The sequence below is a fragment of the Scomber scombrus genome, chromosome 15, assembly GCF_963691925.1.
Source record: "Scomber scombrus chromosome 15, fScoSco1.1, whole genome shotgun sequence".
NCBI lineage: Eukaryota > Metazoa > Chordata > Actinopteri > Scombriformes > Scombridae > Scomber > Scomber scombrus.
In genome coordinates, this window is record NC_084984.1 from 25,635,278 (window position 1) to 25,660,795 (window position 25,518).

The window sequence follows — 25,518 nt, forward strand, 5'->3', positions numbered from 1 at the left end:
AAGAACAGTGTGTGTAAATGAAGTCTCGGGCTGAACATCCAAGGTCACATTGAAGAATCCAGTTTCCAGTTTTCATAATTCATCATCCCAACCTCGAGATTGAACCTGTTCCTCTCTCAAGATGAGGTGTGTGTGTGTGTGTGTGTGTGTGTGTGTGTAAATAGACCGGACTGCAGTGCTTTGTTATGTCCACTGTATCGATGGAGGACAGCAGACTGTACATCACTCATAGTTCAGACAGCAGACAGCAATGAACTGAGCCTTCTTTATGTGTGTGTGTGTGTGTGTGTGTGTGTGTGTGTGTGTGTGTGTGTGTGTGTGTGTGTGTGTGTGTGTGTGTGTGTGTGTGTGTGTGTACGCGTTCACATCTGTGTAGACGAGGCCGAAGTACAGAGAGCCCAGACAGTGCTGGATCAGGTTCTGCAGGGTGTAAGAGGATGGATCATCATGTTTTTATGTGTTTACAGGGACACTAAATCTGCGGTGTATGTGAGTGGAAAGAAGACTGTTTCCTGCTGCTGTCATTCACATTTATCTGATCTCTTTAGTTGTTATGGACGACCCTTAGCCCGGGGTCATTACATAAGACGTGGATTATGTACTGCAGGTGGAGAAATTATCTGATATTCATATTAATCCACTTTGAATGCTGTTTTGACAAGCTCAAGTTTCTGGTGAGAGAAAAAACATTTAACCCTTACATATCAAACTGACCCATTTTAACATGTGAGAACTATAAAAACACCATATACACATTTCTGCTGGGTGGACTTTCCCTTATGTGACCCCATATATACAAAAGTGGAAATAAAATAATAACACATTGATTTATATGGGTCAGTGACAAATACGGGTTGGCAAAATGAGCAATTCAAAACTATTGTTAATATGTACATTTTGTTGGTTTTATTTTATGGTTTTATTTGTATTTTTAACCGAAAGTAAGACTGAATACTCCTGAAAATGTCAAATGGTGTAACCACAAAAGAATGTTAAATATTAAATATTATATCAACCTACAGTGTATTTAAGTGGACTTATACTAATAATGACTTCATTTAAAACATGTAACATGTTTCCTGATCTCCATGGTTACCAGATGAAATGTAATATTTAGAACAATTGTATTCCATTACCTTTATTTAATATAAAAAGTTATAATGTAAGATCATGCCAAACTAGTTGATATGGTGTTTTATTGACAATTTACTGTTTTTAAGCAAGTTGAATTATTTGGTACAAAGTTTTTATGGTTACACCACTTAGACATGTTTGCCATAATCCTCTAATATATTCTCTCAAAATGGATTAAAAGCAGAAATTTGATGCTGGGTCCACAAAAAAGAATGTGTGCAAGTTATTCATACGTTTATTTTCATAATTTAACCCCTTTAAATTTGACTAAACCACATGGACACAAAAAAAATCAGCATTCAAACATGTTGCTGTATTCTTTATATTTTATAAAATGTCCACCTGGATCATAAAGTAGTGATTGTGAATGTCTTTTATCTATAAATAAATAAAATACACTCAAAAGAACTTCTGGCCTCTGGCAAACCAAAGTTTTCTAGTTATTTCAAACAAGGTTAAAATTCAAACTGATTGAACTTAAATTCTTAGCTGTAACCCACGTCTGAAAGCAGCAAAGAAAATCCAACAAAGAGCCAGACTCCAGCAGCTGAACTGTGTCTCTGCAGGACTCTGAGTCTGAGTCCAGCGCCTCTACATGTCCAGAGGCTGAAAGGTCAATTTCTTTCTATTTCAGAGCAGAGAAAAGATTAAATGGGAGAATTAGGTTAGAGGAGATGGTCTCTGTACTGCAGAACATATTCACTCTCCTCCTGACTTCTACTCCTTCCCACATTTTATCTCTCCTTTCAAATCTTTTTTCTCATCCTCCCTCCATCCTCATCTCTATCCAGTTCTCCCTAACATCCCTCTTTTTCTTCCTTACCCCCCCCCCCCCTCTCACTCCTCACCTAATCCAGGTCTTCCATCCCTCCCTCTCGTGTCCTCCTCTTCCAATCCTCTCTCTCCCTTCACTCCCCTTTATCATTCATCTTTTTCTTTTTTTATCCCCTCTTTCTCCTTTCACACATCCACAATACCTGGCCAAGAACCAGGGGGAGAGAGAAAGAGAGAGAGAGAGAGCAGCTGTTGCCAAGCAACCCGCATGACCAGCGAGGTGTGGAGAAGTGGAGGGGGTAAAGGCGAATAGGGAGGAGGATGATAGGGGGAGGAGATGAGGTACTGGGAGGGAGAAAGAGAGAGAGAGAGAGAGAGGAGAGAGAGAGAGAGAGAGAGAGAGAGAGAGAGAGAGAGAGAGAGAGAGAGAGAGAGAGAGAGAGAGAGAGAGAGAGAGAGAGAGAGAGAGAGAGGGGATGAAGGAAGGAGGGGAGGTAAAGAGGCTAGATGATCAGAGAAGGAAGCAGAGGAGGGAGAAAAAGAGAAAGGAGGTGAGAGGAAGGAAGGGGGGAAAAAAGGGGTGAGGGGCGGGGGCTGTGGGGTGGGTGTAAGGTGGTGGTCACTGCCCACTGATTGCAAGAGTCGCTCCGGCCAATCAATTTCAGCAGGTGCTGTGACCGAAGCTATCCAGCATCAATCACACACATGCACATGCACACGCTCACACATACACACACACAGAAACACACACAGACACTCACTGAGTCTTGTTTCCATCATTTCAGAGGATGTCACACTGACTTACATTCATTTCATGGACACTTATACTAACCTTAACCATAACTAACCTTAACTTTAAAACAAAGTCTTGACCTTAAAATGGACAGTTTAGATTAAGGGGTCTTGCTTTTTGTCCCCATAAGGGAGGCGTGTCCCCTAAATGTCAGGAATACCAGGACCACATGCACATGCACACAGTCTTGTTTCAATCACTTCAGAGGACGTCACATTGATTTACATTAATGTCATCAAGACTTATACTAACCTTAACCATAACTAACCTTGACATTAAACAAAGTCTTCACCTTAGAATGAACACTTTAGATTAAGAGGACTTTGCTTTTTGTCCTCATAAGGGCGGCGAGTCCCCACAACGTCAGGGGGAAAACTCATTCATTACAGAGGAATTTGGGAGAGCAACCAGGAGAGAAAGAAAAGGAGCATGAGTGTAACTGAGAGAAAGAGAAAAAAACAGCTGTAGAATAAAGGAGGAGAAATCATTTGAGGAGAGTTTTGCAGTCCAGGCCTCGGATCAAACTGCCGCCATCGAGCCGAACGCCACAAACTAATTCAGTTTACGTCTAATCAATCACGGCCATAGCAAAGATATGCATTAATAATCAGGGAGAGGAAAGAACAACATAGCATCATTAGCAGTGGCAATAATAGTGATAATAGCAGCATTGAAGACTTTAAAGGTAGTGCAGTTTAATTAAAGTGTCAAGTGAAGATGTTTTTTTAGCTTTAGCTACTAATTAGCTTCCATCAGCAGATTAATGCAGGTATGTAGTAGTTACAGAATTAGTTTCAACTCAATTCAACTTAAGATTTGAATAAACATGAGTTGACCTGAGTGGAAGTCTTTTGTGTTGAAATGATAAGTAGATTGAATGTACAGCTGAGAGTTTATTCAGCTCATTGAATTAACTTGTTTTTATGCTTACATACTGTTCATATTTGAGCATTTCATAGTATCCCTTCATAATTAGTCTCTATACATAATTTCCAACCCACAAATCATTCATGTGTACCTCATCAGTCATTAATAAACCGGTGATTAATTGTTAATGATGCTTTCAGAGAGCAGAGAGAGTATAATCTTTAGTTTTTATATGATTTGTTGATAGAGAATTTTTTTTTTACAATCACACTTTATAATGGTCCAAAGTTATACTGCAATACTGGAGAACATAACGCTTTGAATGAATGACGATGATGATGGATAAACTGTATTTTTAAATAGTGTTTTTTGGATTTTTGATCAAATGTTCTTCTCTCAAACATAATAATGGGTCAAATTAGACCGTGAACAGTATTTAAGGTTAAACAAACATGATCAACATATATATTTTCACAACTCACAAGACAACTTTTAATAAATTATTCAATGTGAGTTCAGTCTACTCAGCTTTTTAAGGCAGCAGGGTAACATGAAGCGTTAAGTTCAAATGTTTTACAGTGTAATCAGAAGAAATAGTATAGTAGGGCTATCCACACAGAAAAGTTGTTAACTGGAACCGGAGTGATGATGCCAAAGAAAAAAGCAATTCCAAAGAAGCTCTTTCTGAGGGGTTCTTTAAGTAATCCATTCTGTAAATGGTTACTTAAACATCCCTCAAGCGTACTGTAAAGAACCATAAAAAAAGGTTCTCCAGGGTGCTGTTATTCCTGGTGTGGAATTTACCAACACAAAGATTGGTACACTGTAACCTGCGTGTAGTGAGGTTTAGGCTACTAAAACATGGTTACACTTAGGAAGAGAAATTTTTGATAAATATAAAAAAGTAAAAATTAATCCTTTCTCCAAAACCACAATTGTTGCCTTGTGGTTCAGGTGTATTACCGTAAAAAATAAAAAATGATGCTTTACGTTCTACAAACTGCTACTGTAGGAGAAAAAAAGACAATAATGGACAGTTTTGATTCATGCGATTAAATTATATATAGAGATTTATGTACTGTATGTATGTAAGTTTCTGCCATAAAGTAGTGATTTAAGGTAGAGAGGTATGTGTTTATTGTTGTTTTTTATTGGAAAAGACTACTTGCTGTTATCAACTCCTAGTATGAATCCTTAGTGTTGTAAATCTCGTATTACTTTTAATTTATTTAGTTAGTTGCAAAATGTAGAAATAAAATGCTGCATTAGTACACCAAGGGGCCCTTGGGCACTGAAGATCATGTCCCTCAAACAACTTTTATTCTGATTGGATAATGCTACTGTCAGGTGGAAACCTTGTAACTGTTTTGGACATACTAGGTTGCTGACAGTGACCAAAATAATAAAAATCAAAAAGGTTACAAATTTCTCTGGTCGAGGGCCCCTGGACACGAGCCCAGATTGCCCGTATTGTAGATCCGGACATGAGTAGCACTAGTAGTAACAGCCATAACAGAAATAGATGTAGCATTAGCTGACAGACACATATGTCTCTTAATGTCATAAACTACTGTATATATCTCTTTGACAGTGTGAATAAAACTGTGTAAAATAAAAAGTATAAGTACCAGAAGCAGTATTAACAGTGGTCATAGCAGGGTTACAGATAGAACTCCACCTGTCTTTTATCCCCCTCCTCTTCCTCCCTCCCTCCCTCTGTCTGTCTCTGGCTGTCTCCTTCATTAAACGTGAGGCTCCCAGACATCAGAACTCGCCAGTTTCACTGATCAGTCTGTCTCTAAACAGTATTGATCCGTCCTTATACGAGCCGCCATTGATCTGATCTGTTAGGATGATTTTACCCAATGGGATGAACACTGTAAAATATGACAAGGCTCACAAATGACTTCATTCCATGTTATCCCGTAGTCAGACCCGACAAGAAGTGTAGTACAGAAGCTTCTTAACTCTGTCACATCTGTCCCCAGAACCGGCTGTTCTGACAGTACCACAGCTAACGGTCTTCACCAGTCTGGCTTATAAAGTAGTGAAGTATGAAAGAGTTCCTGGAGAGAAAGTCTGGTTCTTTTTTCTTGTGGGCAATTAGGTGACTGACAGTTGGAGGAACACGCTTGTAGAGATAGAAATGGCAAAAGAGAAGTCAACTACAACAACTTCCAGCGTGCATTTTGGTACAAAATACAGCTTAAAATGATGTGCTGCTAAGATTCAGTTGCACTTAGTGACATGTTCCCTCATTACCATTAACACGCACGCTCTAGTTTATTTTGAGATAATCCCACATATGGTAAACTGTTCTGTGGCTGGAAATACAAACTACAATATCAAACTTGTATTAATCCACCACAGAAAATAGTCCCCGACAAAATCATAAAGTATTACGAGACTGACAGATTAACCAAAAGGGTTTGGTATTGTCATTTAATTTGTGCACAATAACATAAATGTAAAATATCTCCTGCCTTATCATGTAAGCTATGGTTAGGTGACTAAAACATGGTTACGCTCATGAAAAGATCATTGGTAGAGTATTAAGAAATGTAAATATGGTACTGTTCAATATGAACATTATTCCTAGCATAATGAACCATGCTGAACTGCATGTGTGCTCAATGTTAAGGAACACTAAAGAAACAGGGAATGTTTTTTGTCATAAAAGGTTTTCATAATCAGTCTTTTTGAAAAGCTTGAATAATGTGCTGTACATAGGTTTCTATACATATTACACAAATTTCATTTTGATAAATATAATTTGTGTCAAACATTTTAAAAACCATAATCAATACTTTACTATCAATACTAAATTAAATGAGTGTCGGAGTACTGATTACTATGTTTGTATTGAGCTAAAGTCTCCATCTCTTCCTGTGTTACCTCACCTTAAGATCCTGGCATTCCCTCTTTGTGGCTCATTTTTTACAGTGTGCCATTATCGCGGCTCATCGGTTGAAATAAACAGGGACAGACCAACGCACGAGGCAGAGTGACATCTCTCAGTTCATTTCAGAAAATGTCTTCTGGGATGTTGATTATGAGATGATGAAGGTGAAAATGAAAGTAAATGTGATGGAGGGAAAGAGAGTGATTGACATTGTGAAGAGGGGAGAGAGTAATAGATAGCGGCAGAGGTATTATAGAGATACGGTGAGGAGATTAAGTAATTCAGTAATTCACATTTTTATATTTGCTTAATTTCCATTGGGTATTACCCAGACTCCCTAAAGAAATCTACTTATAATAGAAGATACAATCAATTTTAGTTTGACCAGAATACATAAAAGGTTCAATCATTCTAAATAGTGCAACCCTCCTTTTTCATACCTTGTATATTTTTCTGTGTATTCATTCACAGAGTTCACAGAGACATTTGTTTCACCTCTAGTCCGTTTTCAATGGACTCTGACACGGTCATGTAAATCAATGGATTTTAAATAAAATCATGCAGATTGGAGATGCTAGCATGTCAGCATGTTGACATTTGCTAATTAGAACAGTGGGAGTTTGTCTCATTTTTAATCCATATTCTACTCGCAAATCTACTATCTACTATCTGCTGGTGACACTAGAGAGGTTACGTGATCACAAAATTGAAAGACACGATACACCGTCTAGAAATAATAGTTGTATCAAATGATGTGCCAATCCATCCTGCAGATTTTCTGTTGGATGAGTAAAGTCTTTTATCTGGTAGACTCACAGGTCAGTCTCTAAATGGTTTGCTCAGCTAGAGACTGAGGACAATCTCCCAGCTTTCATTGTTCAAATCGGGTGGAAACAGTCAGAAAGCGTTGAAACCCTGCATTGCAGAACTAATCCAAAGTCTTTAGAGGGGCCCTTCATATTGGGGCAGTGAAATTCACTATGGAGGAGAATAGGTGGAGTGCATTATTTCTGGTGAGGTGTGTTCTTGACAAAATGTGAGGGGCAGAGGTTTGTTAGCGGCTGTACTCTACACCAGTCAAGCAACTATCGTACATTTAGAAATCCCCAGACTATCAGTAGGCTACGGGATCTCCAATTGTCTGGTATAGGGTTAGGGTTAAGACTACTTATCTGGTGACACTACATCATCAGAGGATCACAAAAGTCATTATGGTTCATCCTCTGTGGTGCATGAATATTTGTACCATTACGCCATGGTCAGTAATTGCAAAGATATTTTAGTCTGGATCAAAGTGGTGGATCAACCAACTGAAATTGCCATTCTTAAAAACCTAGCTGCCAAAAAAAAGAAAAAAATGCATAGCCAATGCTAGCTCTACTATACTCAGCCTGTGCCGCATATATGTTCAAATAGACAAAACTAGATGATGATTGTCGTGCACTTTGGGAAAGGCTCAGAGGTTTCACAGTAAACCTGATTGCTGTCCAACTGTATTAATAAACATCTGCCATTAGCTTAGACATCTACAAATAAAGTTTATATAATGCTCAATATTTTAGTCAGGTCTTTCCAAATATACTTTAGTGTAAACATAATTGCTGCATGGATTATGTTCATTGACAACATTCAGTCCAGTCCAGTTCATGCAAGTGCAACAATCTTGTACAGAATCGAAGGAGGAGGTCATGGTGGACGTACAAAGTATAAGACTTCTAGACTGTGGTCCCGCTAATGCGTATTTAACTTCACTAAAGCTACTAAAAAACTGGTTTTGGTTAAATATTGTAAAAAAAAAAATAAAAAAAACATCCTGTGCTTCAAGTCAATGTCGATGACATCAATATATATACCAAGACCACAATCTTTCAAAATCTTAACCGAAATATTAGATTAGAAGATATGTTGTGGCTTCACAAATACATTCATAACAAACGTCTCCTTAAATCGGGTGGTATTCTCACAAAATGTATTAGCTGTTTTCGAATTGGTAGAATATATTTTGGGTGAAAAGCTTTTTCCATCTATTACAATACACTTTTCTGTTTGCGTGTTGTTTGTTTATAGCGGGGTAACATCTAGTGGAAATTAAAGGAACTGCATATGTAACACACTAAAGCACTGCCTTTATCCATGCTGTCAACTAAACAGCACAAAAAGTAAGGAAATTTGTGTTTGGTAGAGTATTTCTTCGTTGTAACAATGCTTCTTGGCAATAAATCTTATACCGTTGGAAAACTTGTTTATTGCCCTTTTAAATGGTGCCACATTTGTAAAGAACATACATTTGCTTTCCAACAGTATAATATTTATTGCCAAGAAGCATTGTTACAACAAAGAAATACTCTACCAAACACAAATGTCCTTGCTTTGTTTAGATAAAACAGTTGTTAAATTTCTTAGACCATATTACTATGCTCAGTATTTTATATGTCCTCCAGTGGATTGAAACTAGCAACCCTCTGATTACCAGCCTTCCTGTGTCTTAAGGCTGAGCTGGCCTGGAGGTTAAATACCAGAGACTGTAGAATGATTGAGTAACAGACATATTAATCATCTTTAGAGGAAATGACCTGTAAAAATGGCAATCAATATCTATCCAAATATTAGCTCACACACCCTACCACTGTTCTGACACTCAGGCTTAAGTGTTTAATCATTGACTGCAACTCGACAGCACATTTGAAATGGATTCCAGTCAAGAGTGGGTCTGTCTGTTGACACACACACACATACACACGTAGCTGCTTTGTAGTTTTCCAGTTTAACCAGTTTAACTATTAATGTCGTGACTGTTTAGTGACTGATTGTTGCTATCACTGTCTCTTTGGGAACAATGGTGGATGACAGTGGAACTGATTTTAAACAGTTATGCTTTATACTACACTGATGGCAACACTCTGGCGACCTTATTGGAGGTCCTCGGCCTGTATACACCTAACTTTCTGAAGATCATTTGAAGACCATTTAAATTATATTCATTTAATTTCGAACTGGGGACATTGTGGTTCATAACTGGTTGGCAGCCGTTTTCTTTATCCACTGAGTGTAAGTCAGCAGATATGGTTACCTTATGTCTTATTTTAACTGATCATTCAATCATGATTATTTAATAGTAGGCCTAAGTAGTGACTACTTCCCAGGCTTGTAGGCAAGCTGGCTGGTGAGCGAAATGGCAACATACTAATGCTAAACTTGTAGGAGGGGTGTGCTGTCGCTACTTCACCAGCAAATAAGGTGCTCATGTTATGAAGTAAAAATGTGAAGAAAAAAACAACATGTTGGTGAAATAAAGAAGATTCGTCCTCAGTTGTTGCAAACATGCTAGTGCTAGAAGCTATAATAGCCTGCCAGCCAAGTTTGCTAAAATACCTATCTGCAAGCTGGCTAGCTACAGCTTTGTCGCCAAATTAGTTAGCTGTTGGTTAATAAGTTAATGTGTTAACTGTCTGTGGGCTCTAACACATAACATTCATTTTAGAGGCGTATTTGACTCTTGTCTGACAAATGACAGCAGAATATGTTCAATATTGTTTGTGGAAGCTATACATTAGCATGAACGCTTTAACCTTAACAAACATGGACTGGAGCACCGTTTTGACACGGTTTACGTCTATTTTTACTATTAAGAAGCTTTCTGTCCCTCCTCTGACTTTCTCTGTATTTACTTTGTGTTTCAGTACAGTCAATCACACAATCCAGCTGCTGCCATTGACGTAATGAACTGTATCTTCATGTTTTTGTTGTAATACACCACTGTAAAAAGAAAGTTGGTCATTTACTATTACTAACTGGCTCACATAGTTGTTAGCATCTCTCCTTTTTTCTTCTCCTCTCCTTCTCCTTCCTTTGATTTCTCATCCCCTCCTCTCTCTCCTCCTGATACGTAGTAATATGTAGAGATGATGACCTATTGATTTCTGCTGGAGGGATGTTTGACAAGCAGGCGGCAGCTGGTAACACACTCAGGTTGTAATCTCACTTGTTCAGTAATTAGCCGTTGACTTATTACACTGAGACCGAAGCTGTGACACTTTGGGTGTGTTTGAGTATTTGAGATTTTATTCTGTGGCTTCAATTTGAACGCATTAATGCCGGAAACTACAAAAAAAAACTACTAAAAACTAAATTCTTGATTTTAGAAGATGAAAAACACTGAAAAAACATGTTAAAAAACTGCTACTATTACTAATTCAACTACTACTGCTCCACCACGACCATAGTGCTGATGGCAATGAAAAATTAGTAGATACTGCTATTGGTTACTGCTACTCCTATAACCATGATCACTACTATCACTGCACCTACTACAATCAACAGTATAATTACTGCTATTACCACTGCTACTACAGTTACTGCTACAAATATTGACCATGATTCATCTTCTGTGGATCAGTGGTTGAGTATTTTATGCCTCTTATTGATTTTGTTCTGTGGTAGCTCTTAGAGTTTTTCTGTTTGGCATATGTACACCATTCTGTTTTTAGCTTCATTTATTTCAATATATGTCTATTTGCAGGAAACGGGCTATTTACCCACCGACCAGCGACCATTGCGCGATGAAGGTTCTTCACTAATACTTTCCTTTTCAGTAATTGTAAAATAATTGTCGACATTGTGCATTATATATTTGTTAAATGTACATTTTATTTTAAGTAAGAATGCTTTCTTGACCTTCATGTCAGTTTTTCAAGAGCTCTCCCAAAGCCTTAACCAGGTGCTATGATTTGCCTGAACATCCAACCATCCATCCATCCATCCATCAATCCATCCATCCATTTTCTGCTGCTTATCCGGGGCTGGGTCCCTCTACCCAGCAACACTCACCAGCTCCTCCTGGGGGGATTCCAAGGCATTCCCAGGCCAGCAGAACTATATAATCCCTCCAGCGTGTTTTCTGGGTCTGCCCAGGGGTTTCCTCCCAATTGGACGTGCCTGGAACACCTCTAAAGGGAGGCGTCCAGGAGACATCACGATCGGGTACCCAAACCACCTCAGCCAGCTCCTTTCCATGTGAAAGAACAGCGGGTCTACTTCTAGCCTCCGCCAGATATTTGTCTGAACAGAGCCATAAAAAACTTTCATCATGTTTATTTGCTATGAACAGATGTTAGTCTGACTACATCATGTAGTTTCTTTATTTCTTCTCATCTAACAGTCCGTGTAGAATAGTTGAATTCATTCATTAAATACAAATGTATGAAACGGCATCAAATCAGAGGCTATAAAGATCATTTGTTGTTTAATGAAAGTATATGTAGTATACTTTCAGTATATGATCTATATTCAAGTACCTTTTAAAATAATAGATAGAAAAAGGTTTCGGGGGGAAAAACTGTTAAACCAGGTGAATGTGTTGAGTGGAGTCAGATTACTCTCTGGTGTTCTGAGAGCATTTTAAATGTGAATGTGCTGTGAGGATGAACATTGTAGTGACAAACAGAGTCACACCAGCTGAATGCTCATCATTACTAATTTATATCTTATCCTGTCTGCTAAAACCCCCTGAGACAAACACACACTCACACAGTCGTGTTTCCATCACCTACGTACATTACACTGACTTACATTCGATTTGTGGAGGCTTAACCTTATAACCTTATCTTAACTTTAAAACACAGTGGTGCTGTGTGAAAGTTGAAGGAAAGAAATATAGCTTTTACAATACAATAATGAAAGTAGAATAACATGACTATGGCAGCTGGTAAAAAAATTTCACATTATTGGAAATTGCCTTCTTTGATTGAGTCTTATCACTACATATAACTTATAACTACAAAAGATTTCTTGGGGTATTAAATTAACTCAGTATTTATCTTTCTATTCTGTTACTTTTCACCAACCAGTGATTCTACACAAACACATACACACACTACACACTGTGCGTATATGGTGTGTATAAGAATCACTGTGTATATTTAATATATGCACATGTACATTTGGCTGTAGATGACAAAATGTGTGTGTATGTGTGTGTCTTTGTGCGAGCGCGTCCTCTAACTAAATGGACGGGTCTAATCACCTCAGAGGGAGGAACCTCTTCCCCCTTCCGCCGCCTCTTAACATTAACGGATATTAACGGCCCCCAACGCTCCTCCGTTTCCTACTGAGAAATGAAATACATCACTAATGGTTTATCACAAACACAGCTAATGCTTTATGCAGACCTCTTACCATTAATAAATGATGGCATGTAAAGCCGGAGGAGGGGTACTATGAGAGCTGATGGGGGCTTAAAGGGGGGGGGGGGAGTTGGATCAGTTTCAGATATTTAACAGAAAAAGGGGTGTTTGATTTGTCTCATTTTGTGGCGATGAGGTGATTAAATCGTTTTTTTTTTTTTACAAGCAGTGGGTTTTCAAGAATTCACACTCTGAGGAATAACAGGGGGGTTTTTTTTAACAAATTTGTGGGAAACACATTTAATACTATGTTCTCTCTGATTTATGGAAACAGATTTTTGCCCACAAATTGTACAGTGGAAGAAAATTAATTGTTCCATCACTTGAGTAATTTGTACCCTCAAATTAGTTAATTTGTTCACTTACATAAAAGGCTCTCATATTACTAATTATTTCTTTAATGAATAGAATTAATTTCATTTTTCATTTACATATAATTATTATTATTATTATTATTATTATTATTATTATTATTATTATTATTATTTGCCTGGAGTCAAACACTTTCTTTTCTTCTACCTCGACAGGCCTTGTTCACTGTGACAGCTACAATACCACAGAAGAAGATGGCTCTGATGAAAAAAGAAGTCAGCTTTGATATGCCAAATCAAGAGAGTGTCTGAAAAAAGGCTGTGTTTCCAAATCTTGTATCAATGTCAGCACTTAAAAATATGATCGAAGTGAATTCCAAAAATGTCATGTGAGCGTTTTGGTGGGAGTGTGTGCATTAAGGTGGGGGGACAAACACCAGATGTGAATTTTACTACTGTTTGAAAAGCATATCTCCCTTCAGAAGAACATTTTAAAATGACAAAACATGAATTCAGACTTTTTACAAGTCAGCACTGGGGTATAGTTATTTTATTCATCCTGCATCCTTTTGATCCATTTCTTCCAATTAAATCACAGCAAGTTCATTTTGTGTTCATACCGCTTTAAGGTCTATAGAGGTGCAGTAAATCAATGGATTTTTTTGGGATAGTTTAATACAGTTTATCACGGCAAAATAAGTGCTTATAAAAAAGTGTGTGTAGGAGCTTCACACTGGTTGGGGAACAGTCAATGCCTGCTGTTATTCACTGGCTGTTTGGGGCGAATAAACACAAATGATCCAACTGAACTGGAATTTCATACTGAATCATCATTGTCACTGACTGAATCAGTAGCTTACAGCAGTGGAGCTCCTCTTACTGGTGACTGAGAGCAGTGATACTTCTACTTAGTATGTTAACACCTATTTGAAATTATAGTAAGCTAAACAATCACAGCTGTGTTGCAAACAGATGACTGCTAAACTATTAACTACATAAAAGGTGCTTCTTAAGGTCTAATTTTGTACCGAACTGAATGGAATAGTTTGTAACAGACAACGGATTGAACATAGTACTGAACTGAAGACGTCTGATTCAGCAGTGAGCACGGCACTCATATTCTTAACCCTTGTGTCGTCCTCCCGGGTCAAAATGACCCCGTCTGTTTTGACTGTTCCTTCTTTCCTTCCTTCCGTCTGTCCTTCCTCCCTCCTTCTCTCTTTATTTCCTTCATCTCTCTTTCCTCCCTTTCTTCTTTTCCTTTCTCCATCCTCCTTTCTTCCCTCCTCTCCTTCCTTCCTTCCTTCCTTCCTTCCTCCCTCCTTCTTTTCTTTCCTCCTTCCTTCCTTTCCTTCCTCCCTCCTGCTCTTCCTTTCTCCCACCCTCCCTCCTTCCGCCCTCCCTTCCTTCCTTCCTCCGTCCCTTCTTCCTTCCCTTCCTTCCTTCTTTCCTTTCCTCCCTTCCTTCCTTCCTTCCTCCCTCCCGCCCTTCTTCCTTCCTTCCTCCCTTCCCTTGAGGACAACAGGAGGGTTAAAGTGAGTTTGAAAAGAAAATAACATCATAAGACAGTGACTACGAATCTTCGAACTGGACTCGACTACAGAGCTAGAAGAACTATACTTCCATTATGGTGGTGGGACAGTTTCAGGGTGATTCACTTTCTTTGACAATAATTTCTTTGTTTGATAAAATACTCTTTAACACAAGGCCCACTTGCATGTATCTGGCTGGACTCTATGGCGATAAAGACTTTGATGTGATGTGTGGCTATTTTTTAAAGCATTCATCCATATATCACATATCCATGGACTCCATCCACTTACTGTACATGCCATTTAAAACGCTCAAAAAAGGTTATAATTGGAGCTTGTGATAACATTATTTTATTAAACTATTCCACAGCCTGACAGTAAAGCCAGACACTCAATTATGCTTTCTCTTTGAGAGGTTTAATTGGTGTTGGCTCCATTCATCCCCTGTAAGTACAAAAAGTACACATACATATAAATGCAAAAACATTATAAGGTGACGATTGGTTTAAATCAGCTCCTGCAAAGAGATGGAAACTAGTCAAAATGTGTAAAAATTCAGCTTTTATCCGTGAACCATGGCATTCACACACACACACGCACACACACACACACACATGCTTGTTTGACCCTCATGTCCAGTATCCTACATGCTCCCCTGTGTCCTCATTAACCCAACCTCAGAGGCTGCCATTCATCTCCTCGCTCTCGTCTCATTCGCTGTAATAACATCCTCGCCCCGTCCCCTCGTTTAACTTTTTTCAATTAAAAGAGGAGGACGGCTCTATTAACCCCGCGCCTCCTCCTGCCATTTTTCCCCCGCCTAACGTTGTTTTGGAGAGGGCCGCGGGGACGGCTCGGGCGGCCGTATTTCACTCTGAAACCGGCGAGGGTCTTGTCGCCGTGACAGCGAGCGGAAGGCGCGGTGGTGAGTTATGGAGGCTGGATGGTGAGGGGCAAATCATAAGTTTGTGTCTTGTCCTGCTGCTGATCTGTGAGGAGGGAGACAGGTACATGAGGACATACTGCAGGGGTCAACATCTGTACCTGTCTGTCTCTACCTGTCTGTCTGATACTATGCTCATCTCCACTGGGTCTGTTACAGAGGGTATTTCTCTTGGAGAATTAATACTTCTTACCTTCGGTACTTTTGCCCCTTGACTTTTGGGCTGAAGTTTGTTGCGAAATCGATAATGAAGCGCAAAGTCGAGAAGTTGCGTTTTGTAGCACAACAAGCTAACGAAGGTCTGTAACCGTAATCATGTTCTGCACACGCTCAGTGGTGTCCGCTGTATAATGAATAGCTCTCCTGAGAGTTAAAACCATATCATGTTATTACCCTTTGGAGCCTTTTCTAAACTAACTACAGTATTCACTCTCTTCAGGAACGAAGGAACATGCCACCCCAGTGCAGCGCTGTGACTCATTGACATGTTTTTAATCGTTTTTAGATAACAACAAAGGTCTACAGCACAGAGAAATAGGACATATCAGACTTTGGATTTGATACACACACGACACTTACTGTAGTATACAAGTTCATTGTCAGTTTGGCTCTGCACATGAAATTTGTTGACAATTAGAAAAATATAGAAAATTGCCATCGTTATCCGCCAAGCACTGATAATACTGTACTTACATACTTTAAATTAAGTGGGAATTTAAATACAGGACCTTTACTTGCAATGAGGTATTTTTTTTAATTTTCTGTTTTGTCCTTTTGCTGAAGCACATGAATTCAATACCTCTGGTGTGACTGGTGTATATAGTGGTGGTATTCAGGGGCGGAATTAAGAGTTGACAAGATCCAGGGCTAAGCCCAGAACACCCAGATGCAGGGACATTTTTTTTTTTTGGATGGTTCAGATGTGCAGAAATTAATTCTACCGCCTTGTATCACTACTGCAAACATTAATAGTAGTAATGACTCATTTTGGTACTTATTAACATTTTGGGTTGCAATGTATATGGAATGTCTACATGTTTGTGTGTAGATGTACCATATGTGAGATCAATTGTGTGCATATGGATATGAACTTACTACAATGCACTGTTGTAATGGAAAGTACTTTATGTTACTTTTGGGGTGTTTTTTTTCTTCTTAACTTCCTTTTCTGTTCTTATACCTCAGGGTTGCCATGTTGGGAAAAGTTGATCCTTTACATTTGATAATGATGGAATCACGTCTGCCATTGTTAACGTTAATGAATCATTAATAAAACCCAAAAGTTGTGGTTCTTTATGGCCCATAATTCATATTTAAGGCTTTAAAAAATGTATAAGCCCTGCATGAAGGGTATCTTATTAGAAAGTATAAGATATTATATATATTGTTTCTGTCACTCTGTACCTGTTTCCTGTGTTTTTCTGTCTCTTTCCACTTCTGTCTGCAATTGACCTCTGTTTAGTTTCTGTCCCTGTTTCTCTTCTTCTTCTATTTCTTTACCTTTCTACGTACATCTCTCCATCATGATCTGCCTGCCTGCCTGCCTCTCTTACTGTAACAGATAGTGGGTCAGGCCAGAACAGACGATATCATAGATGAGCTGCAATTATTAAAAATGTCCACCACCCAATTACCTTCTTGATAGATGACATCACTGTGACATCATCATCATGTGTCCCCGCCCTGTCTGATGCTGAAGGTCACCTTGCTTTGGACAAATTCCACGGCGACAGAGATCCAACAGAAACAAGAATCATTTGCGGAGTTCATCTCTAGGGGTTAAACTGTACCGTGATCTAACATTCGTTCTCACATGTTAGTAACAGTTCTCATTTAATAGAAGTACTGCAAAATGGGAATAACCCATATTGGTATCAAAGGTCTTCACTGTTATCTTTAGGGTTCGGGTTTTAATTCCTTTGTCACACATACTGTGCCTTACAAGTACCTGAACTTGACATGTAACCAGTGGTGGAAGAAGCGTTCGCGTCTTGTACTTACAGTAGAAATGTGAAAAAACTGTTTAATTTAAAGCTTACCTTAACTTAACAACCAAAAAGTAACACTTACTAAAGTTACTTTTACTTAAAGCTGCAATAATCAATATTCAAACAACGTCCAATAGTCCAATAAAGCATTGGCCAGTAACTTGCATGCAAATGTTTCCATTCCATCATTTTTTAAATATTAACTATTTTATATTACTATAAATAATGAAATATTCCAACCTCTTATTAATTAGCGTTTATTCTGTGGGTGAGTTGCTAAAAAATGCCAAGTGAAAGTAGCATAAAAACAATGTATTTTGAAGCGTGATGCCTCCCTCATCTTTGTTAGGACCAAATGATTTATACTGTATTATAATGATTAACAAACAAAATACATTAAAAAAATAAATAAATCAATAAAAAACTTTGTGTCGTCAAAATGTGCATAGGTCTTGTAAAAGCTCCCATATGGTCTAGCGGTTAGGATTCCTGGTTTTCACCCAGGCGGCCCGGGTTCGACTCCCGGTATGGGAAGTACACTTTACGTATTTCCTCCTCGTCTTGGGATTTATAAAACACTTTATATTACTGAAAACTTGTAAAAAAAAGATGTGAAGCGTGTTAAGTAAATTAATTTATTTCAAGATGAATCATGGTCGCACCACATGACTTTTTTTAAGGCCAGTGCCAATTAATCTTGAAAAACCCACTAAAATCACTTAATTTCCAATTTATAATATGGATCTTCAGTTACACAACATTCTGAATGTTTGAACTACTGCATTAGATATGCTTGTTTTTATTATTCTACAATTGAGTTGTTGTAAATCCTTATACGTCATTGACCCATATATTTGCTGGATGTCATGTTGGTTGCTTGGTTTAGATTCTTCCATCTTATTTCATTAGATAGCATGTTCCCCTCATAGAAGCTGCCCAGGCCCACACATAGCAGTTTCACTAGATAGTATGTCCCCCTATCTCCTATCCCCTAACATTTTATACTGTCAGCCTCCACCCAACACAAGAGTTAACACCACAACCTTGTGTGCAGTCACATATGACTGTCTCTAGACACCTGTTTCCTGTAAGATAATCAATAACAACTTTATATATGGTGTCATGCCTGTCTGTGCAGCTTCCAGTTCTTACATTCAGCCCCCCCCCCCCTTCTAGCGATCGCTTCTTAAAATCGGGATCACCGTGTGTACCGTGCACTTCAAGGCAGTCGACCTTTTCCATTGCTTCTTTCCTAACGGATGAGATACTCATTTAAGACAAAGTATGTGATCTTGGAGAGATGTCTTACTTAAAACCAAAGAATGTGGCTACAGCATATAAAAGGTCAAAGATAAGGTGAAAAGGGGCATCATGTTCTCTTAGGCAAAATTAAGCTGTCAAATTCACTTCTACACTCTATTAATGATCATCCAATTATTAAATACAATAATATAGTAATACAGTAATACAGTACACTTCTAATATCATTATCTCCTCCACAGTCTGAGGTGCTGAGCAGGGGTATGGCCTCATAACATTTCAAAACCCCCACTTCCACCCCAGTAGGCTCTGAGTCTCTCTTTCCCAAGGGGGGTAAGTTAGTATCATGGCTTCACACTCCCTGCTGTGTGACATCAGTGTTTCTTTGTGGAGTGCCGACGTCGGAAACCTAGACAGCAAACACTAACGCTGTACATATTCTACATTTAAATAATAATTACACGTGAGTTTGTCATGTTACTGTTCATCGTTTAACCCTCCTGTTGTCCTCGAGTCAAGGAAAGAAGGAAAGATGGAAGGATGGAAGGAAAGATGGAAAGATGGAAGGAAGGAAGGAAAGATGGAAGGAATGATGGAAGGGAGGAAGAAGGAAGGAAAGGAGGAAGGAAGGAAGGAAAGATGGAAGGATGGAAGGAAGGGAGGAAGAAGGAAGGAAAGGAGGAAGGACGGATGGAAGGGAGGAAGAAGGAAGGAAGGAAAGATGGAAGGAAGGAAGGAAGGAAGGAAAGAAAGATGGAAGGATGGAAGGAAGGAAGGAAAAAAAGATGGGAGGAAGGTAGGAAGGAAGGAAGAGAAGACAGATGGAAGGAAGGAAGGAAGGAAGGAAGGAAGGAAAGATGGAAGGGAGGCAGAAGGAAGGAAAGGAGGGAGGAAGGAAGGAAGGGAAGGAAGGAAGGAGGAAGGAAGGAAAGAAAGAGAGAAGGAGGGAGGAAGGAAGGAAGGAAAGAAGGAACAGTCAAAACAGACGGGGTCAATTTGACCCGGGAGGACAACACAAGGGTTAAGGCTTTTAAACCTATTTTGCCATTGCCTTATTTTCTCATGAGTGGAACAGCGAAAGAGAAATATACATTTGTGATATGATGGTATAAATAAAAACAGTTTTGAGGGTTGCCTCGAGTTCCTCAGTGATGTTACATAGTAGTTGCATTTGAGGCAGGAGTTACATAAGTAACTTGAACTGCAGTAGCCGGCAAGGTGACATTTAATAAGGTTAAGTACAGTTTGAAAATACATTCAATTCAGCAACGCTCTTTTTTCTTGTCATTTAGGCAACCAAATAATCCACATGAAAGACACTTAATAAAAACCAATACAGAACACAATAAACTCAAAAGGGTTTTTTTTTTTATGTCTGTACTGTAATGCACCCTAATATATTTGCCAACTTACTATATGCATAGTCCTTTATGTGTCACTTGCTACAAACTGGGGTGTTTTGAGGTGGCTCACATTAGGGAGAAAATGAAAAAGGTATGATCCACTGTAGGGGTGTGTAATATAGTATTCATATATATATATAAATATATATATGGCATGGCACATCCATCTATTTTCTGCTGCTTGTCTGGGGCCCAGGTCACGGTAGCATTAGGCTGAGCACTGAAACTCAGACGTCCTCCCCAGCAACACTCACCAGCTCCTCCTGGGGGATCCTAAGGCATTCCCAGGCCTAGGAGAGATATATAATCCCTCCAGCGTGTTCTGAATCTGCCCCAGGGTCTCCTACCGGTTTGAAGTGCCCGGAACACCTCTACAGGGAGGCTTCCATTTCGGCTGATCTTATTCTTTCGATCGTTACCCACAAATGTGTGACCGCAAGTGAGGGTTGGAACGTACAGTAGACTGACTCAGCTCTTTCTTCACCACAATGGTCCAGTACAACACCTGCATCACTGCTGATGCTGCACTGATCTGCCTGTCAATCTCACGCTCCATCTTACCCTCATTCGTGAATAAGAAATTAGATAAAATATACTTTAATGTTTATGATTTAAGTTATAAAGGATAAGTAATGTTTTGACACTACTGACACATATGGTTGTGCACTTGAAGCTGCTGGCTACACAGTAAGTCCACATGGACACACACACACACACAAAACCATGTATCACCTCTGTATTTTACACACACATGTTAACATGGCCTCTGGTCTGTCCTCTACTCACAGGCCAATCAATAGACATGTTGACTTCTATACAAGCAGAGCAACTATAGATCCAAGTCCTAATTGCATGACTGTACGACACACTCAGTGTTTCTGTGTGTACGTGTGCGTCTGTGTGTGTGTGTGTGTGTGTCTCTCTCTCTGTGTGTGTGTTTGTGTCTGTGTGTGTGTGTTAGAGATAAAGAGAGGGATATGAAGGAAGAGGGCCAATCAGAGTTACTTACGCAAAAAGGGAAGATGTGATGGAGAGAGAAAGAAAGATAGAAATCGAACCAATCAATCATATGTATTTTAAATCAATGAACCTCTACGTGACACTGCTGCTTGTTCACTTAGACTTTACTCTTTGTGTCTTTAGTGGTGTGGTACGGTCACCTTTAAGACAAAAGCAAAGGTACTTAGATTTACTATCTCTGAGGATGTGGGGAATGATTCATTGTGTGTATATGTGTGTGTATGGGAGAGGGAACATATATGTGATACTTACTGGTAATCTTTTATTCTGCAGCCATCATACTTAAATCCAAAGTCATCATTTCTGACCTTACCGTGCCAGTCAAGCCAATATCTGTGTTTCTTTGTGCAGCAGATACTTGGCCTCAAAATCAGCTGTACAAAGAAACACAGATATTGGCTTGACTGGCACCTGCATATGACATCATTTCAATCCTAAATCTAATGTGAAACTTTTACATAGAAATGGACGTTCTCTACATTCAAGCCTTTGCTGAACGAGTTCACACAATCAGAGGTGTAAAGAGTTCTGAAATATCTTGAGTACTGTTACTTGATAGAAATTGTACTTAAGTGAAAGTAAATGTACTTGTGTAAAAAAATGACTCGAGTAAAAGTAAAATGGACTGTACTTATATAGCACTTTTCTAGTCTTTGAGATGACTCAATGCATTTTTACACTTCATATCACATTCACCCATTCATTCACTGAAGGTAGGGGCTACCAGGCAGTATGCCAACCTGCTCATCACGAGGAAACTAACATTCACTCAGACATTCAGACAGCATTGGTGCAGCCATCGGGAGAAATTCGGGGTTAGGCATCTTGCCCGAGGACACATCAACACGTGGACCGTAGGAGTTGGTAATCGAACCACCGGTCTTCCAACTAGTGGACGACTCGCTCTACCTCCTGAGCCACAGCAGCTTACTAAAAAAATACTCAAAGTCAAAATGCCTTAGTCACTCCCCTACCTAGGTTACCTTACACGTACATCCAGAGCAATGAAATGAAAAGGGGTGTGTTAAATGTTTAGCTATTTCTCTGCCTACTTTAGTTATAAGGGTACAGCTGGGCGATATGACCCAAATCTCATATCCAAGTAAGGATACCTATCCCGATATAGCACATTTGAATTCACTGAATAAAGAGTTGCCCCCAGAAGCATGATGTGTAATCAATGATTCAATCAATGAGTTGTTCAGTCCATATCAAAGCCCAAGCTGACATCCTCACGTCTTATTGTGTCCTGAGCTCACAACCCAAAGACACTGAAAAGATGTACATTTAAGAAGCTTGAATCAGAAAATTTGGAAATTCTCCTCTTGAGAATTTGACTAATCACTGAAGCTCTAGATCTGACCTTGATTTGATCAACTACAAAGCATGATCTACAAGATGCAGATGAGTGACATCAACAGTTTCTAACAGCTATCTGGAGAATGAGTGGAGAACCGACCTGAACCAGCAATAAAATATGTATTTTTCTTTATATTTTGACAGACAGGAGGTTTTTTCAGGATGTTCTTGTGCTTACTTCGTTGCTCCCGCCTCAAATTGAACCAATGAACATGACTTTTAGTGATGCATTTCGTTCCTCTTCAATTGTTGTGTGAATCAACCAATGGGGAAAGTGGACCAACTAACTAACTAAGTGATTCGGTCCAAGAGAAAATCAACTTTAGATTTGAAATCAGCTCAACTTTCTCTTCATGGCTGTATTTTATATTTGACCAACGCAACCTCTTATATATAAATAGAGACACCCTGAAATATGAGCCAGTCTCTCTGCGCTGTGAGCAGGATTTGAACCTGCGCGGGGAAACCCCATTGGATTTCAAGTCCAACGCCTTAACCACTCGGCCATCACAGCTCCTGTCATGACAGATATTTCATTATCTCTTTCTTGTAATTGATACAGTCCCTATTCCTTCACGCTATGCATTCCTGCAGCCTAAACACACTACCCTCATTCAAATGAATGGAAGGACTGGCAGATTTGGTGTGAATGCAGCCTTACTGATAGAAATGATGGCTACAAAACTACCAATAAAAGTGGGAATTTTCCTGAATAGCAGCAGCTGGCATGGACTCTCTTTCTTTTGACTTTGTGTTAATGTATGATGCCTCTCAGTTTTGCTTCACATTGGTAAATGGACTGCATTCCTGTTGTCTCTGAACACACCATCAGACTCGTCATTTAAGGTGCTAATGTCTCTCTTCTGTTGAGCACTGTGAGCTGGTGCAGTGACTGTACAGCTGTGTGAAGGTGTTTGAGCTGTCAGTCATGTGAGAGCAGCATGTTTCCTTTATGGGGCTCTGCTAGCTGCTGTTCAGAGCATTATATGTGTGTGTGTGTGTGTGTGTGTGTGTGTGTGTGTGTGTGTGTGTGTGTGTGTGTGTGTGTGTGTGTGTGTGTGCGTGCGTGCGTGTGTGTGTGTGTGTGTGTGTGTGTGTGTGTGTGTGTGTGTGTGTGTGTGTGTGTGTGTGTGTGTGTGTGTGCAAAAGCTAATTCCCTATCAGAGAGAGAGGGCATGGGAACGGGGCAATGGAATCACTGCAAATAGAGCATGAGGGCTGACTTCACAACAGGAGACAGGGCAACACACACACACACACACACACACACACACACACACACACAACGCATACTTATCTCCAGTGTGCTGGTTTGTATGTCAGGCACAACAGATGCTCTTGTGTGTCAATGTATTTTTCTTTTTTTGACATTAATTGTCTGATATTCGGTCAATCAGGATATGACTTTCATTTATTGATCAACAAATAACAACATCTTACTGAAATGAAAATCCATAAATATGTCCTCAATGTTTATTTTGATTAATTCGGTCAAAATTTGTAACAGATGCTTTTAACTAAAGATATTTTGGCATGTGAGATTTTAACAGGTTTAAATAATAAAATGATTGATGGCTGAATTCCATTTAGCTGCTTCAGTTTCAGAGTCGTGGTATTGTTCATACTGGGTGAGTGTCACATTGTCATGACTTACTTTTTCTTCTATCAAATTACTTTGGAAAATATAAATTGATGTTGAGGGGGCTTGCCACAGGCTTGTGAGTTTTTTATATTTGTTTGTTTGTGTGTTTTACAAGTGGGAGAGTGTGTTCTGTCCGTGTGAACGCATGTATTAGAAAGGTTAAAAATGGAGGCATGGACGGAGAGAAAAACAGAAAACAAAACAAAAAGAACCCCGCAATAATAGCATTTCTCGCCTTGTGTGTGTGTATGTGTGTGTGTGTGTGTGTGTGTGTGTGTGTGTGTGTGTGTGTGTGTGTGTGTAAGCCCGTGTAGAGATGGGCTGAAAACAACAATGGATCAATAGGTTTACTGTGGCCTCTAGCCAGCGGCTCTAACACCCTGCCTCTGTGTGTGTATGTGTGTACGTATGCATGTGTGTGTGTGTGTGTGTGTTTCTCTTTCCTCTGCTCTCATCAATACTTCCATTCGGTCGGCCCGAGGGCCCGGGCCCCCCCACAGTGATCACATTTATTTTTAGAGGGCCGACAGTTTCACTTCAGGGCAGATTATGGCTGCATGCGTCTGTACTGCAAACAGTACTGTATACAAGGCAAAGTAAAACTCACTAATGTATTTATACTGGATCCATCTATTACAAGGTTAACAGCGAAATACATGATCTTCCACCAGATTCACAGCAGGAATAACACAACACTGAATTTGGCATTTTGCTTCACTTCATCAGTCAGTCTCACATTGTGTTCCTGGTGGCTGTTTTATGTTTGGGAGATGATATTATTTCAGATTTTTTTTTTATTTTTTATTATTATTTCTCTTTATTCTACTACTGAGAGATGGGAGGATGAACTGAAGAGGTGGTCACTGATAATGTACAGTAGTTTACTTTTAGCTATTTTATTGATTGCATTGCCACCGATCTGAAAATGAGGTGAGAAGCAGACTTCTTTTTTACTGTACAGTCAAATCAGTTCTTTTGGATTTGTCTTGTTTTGGTGTGCAATGGAAACTCTACATATTACTGACAGGAGCAATCCATGTATCCTTTTAAATTAATCTTCAACACACTGTTTTATGTGCAACAAATTTAGTTTAGTTGCAGGTTTGGTCCATACATGATATATATTATTTCCCCAAATTCTTTAAGATGAGAAAAAAACACCTGTAGCTTGCTGCTAACCCTTGCAGACGCTGGTTCAGTGAAAGGAATACAAGACCTTTCCCACTCTGGAAACCATGGATGTATAAAGACAACAGGAGGTGGAGCCTTTGTTCATTCCTATGAAAGTTACTCAATGGCAGCCACTTCCCAGATGAAAACATACTGCACACACTCTATGGGCTGCATTCACTGATGGAGAATGCTCACTAGAGACTTCCGCCAGCTGAGACCCGCAAACTTTCAATGT

At 39.2% G+C, this 25,518-nt stretch overlaps 2 non-coding genes across 2 annotated transcripts; one reads left to right on the forward strand and one right to left on the reverse strand.

The window, feature by feature from the left end:
• The first annotated feature begins 17,888 nt into the window (after positions 1-17,888).
• trnae-uuc (transfer RNA glutamic acid (anticodon UUC)) lies at positions 17,889-17,960 on the forward strand. The gene has a single exon. It is a non-coding gene; the product is annotated as a tRNA-Glu (tRNA).
• A 4,940-nt stretch (positions 17,961-22,900) lies between these two features.
• trnas-uga (transfer RNA serine (anticodon UGA)) lies at positions 22,901-22,982 on the reverse strand. The gene has a single exon. It is a non-coding gene; the product is annotated as a tRNA-Ser (tRNA).
• Positions 22,983-25,518: the final 2,536 nt, after the last annotated feature.